Source organism: Salvelinus sp. IW2-2015, unplaced genomic scaffold, assembly GCF_002910315.2.
Source record: "Salvelinus sp. IW2-2015 unplaced genomic scaffold, ASM291031v2 Un_scaffold4975, whole genome shotgun sequence".
NCBI lineage: Eukaryota > Metazoa > Chordata > Actinopteri > Salmoniformes > Salmonidae > Salvelinus > Salvelinus sp. IW2-2015.
The window spans coordinates 29180-31005 of NW_019946243.1; positions in this window are offsets into that span (position 1 = coordinate 29180).

The window sequence follows — 1826 nt, forward strand, 5'->3', positions numbered from 1 at the left end:
TACAGTAGAGTAGTGATTCACTATCCTGTCCTGTGTACTTTAGGGTTGAGGGAGGATGAATCAGTAGAATGGATTGAGAGATGGATATATCTGGGAAAGCGGAGCGAAAGTCAGTTTCAGGGGGTTGATGTGAACAGGAGCCGTCTCAGGTAGATCTAATTCAGATATAGAAACAGTCAATGATGGAATAAGAAGAGAAAATACTAGGGGCCGCAATGCGGGTGATTCCTATGGTACAGGGGAGAGAAAGATAAAGCAGGTGATTCCTATGGGTACAGGGGAGAGAAAGAGTAAGCAGGTGATTTCTATGGGTACAGGGGAGAGAAAGAGTAATGCGGGTGATTCCTATGGGTACAGGGAGAGAAAGAGTAAAGCAGGTGATTCCTATGGTACAGGGGAGAGAAAGAGTAACGCAGGTAATTCCTATGGGTACAGGGGGGAGAAAGATAGAAAGCAGGTGATTCCTATGGCAGGGGAAGAAAGATTAAAGCAGTATTCTATGGTTACAGGGAGAGAAAGAGTAAAAGCAGGTGATTCCTATGGGTACAGGGAGGAGATAAAGAGTAAAGCAGAGTGATTTCCTATGGGTACAGGGGAGAGAAAGAGTAAAGCAGGTGATTCCTATGGTACAGGGAGGAGAAAGAGTAAAGCGTGTAAGAGAAGGAACAGGCATTCAGAATGTTGAAAGGTCCATAATTACCAGCCACCTGGTTCAATATAAACAAGCAGTAAGGACAGTTAAGAGGAGTATTGGCACCGGTTCTGACACAACAGAGTGGGCAGGATCATTAGGACAGCTAAGAGGGTAGTATGCACCGGGTTCTGACACAACAGAGTGGAGGATCATTAGGACAGCTAGGAGGGAGTATTGGCCACCGGTTCTGACACAACAAAGTGGAGGATCATTAGGACAGCTAAGAGGGAGTATTGGCACCGGATCTGACACAACAGAGTGAGGAATCATTAGGACAGCAAAGGGAAGTATTGGCACCGGTTCTGACACAAACAGAGTGGGAGGATCATTAGGACAACTAAGAGCGGAGTATTGGCACCGGTTCTGACACACAACAGTAGTGAGGATCATTAGGACAGTTAAGAGGAGGATTGGCACCGGTGGTTCTGACACAACAGAGTGGAGATCATTAGGAAGCTAAGAGGGAGTATTGGCACCGGTTCTGACACAACAGAGTGGAGGTCATTAAGGACAGCTAAGAGGGAGTATTGGCACCGGTTCTGACACAACAGTGTGGGAGGATCATTAGGACAACAAAGGGGTATTGCACCGGTCTGACAAAACGAGTGGGGATCATTAGGCAACTAGAGGGAGTATTGCACCGGTTCTTGGTAATATAGGCAAGTCCTAAGAATATAATGTGGAGCACTCAGGACCTCTCTGGTGGCAGCAATGCAGTAGAGCTGGGAGATGCCGTTGATGTTAAGAGACAACAGCTAGCCATGGACATATTGGGTAGATCTACAAGGACATAAATGTACACATCCTACAAAAAGGAGCTCCTAGAGTGCTGGGAACATGAACAAAATCTGAATACTAGTTTTGTATAGGACATATGGCATGGCGAGAGAGATGGGGTTGTTTGGGAGGGAATAAGCCCTCTGTGTTTCTTCCTGCGATCCCAACTTGGTTCTCCGTCAACCAGGGATTGATCTAGTGTTGCTTGACAGGGTAAGATAGTGGGTGGAGGGTGAGGCCTGACAGGGTCCGTCATCTGCTCTGACTCTGTGCAGCACTGATGACCTTAAATTCATGTGTGTCTCAGAACAGGACATGATGTATTTTATGAGGTTTAGCAGTGCCTTGTGTAGGG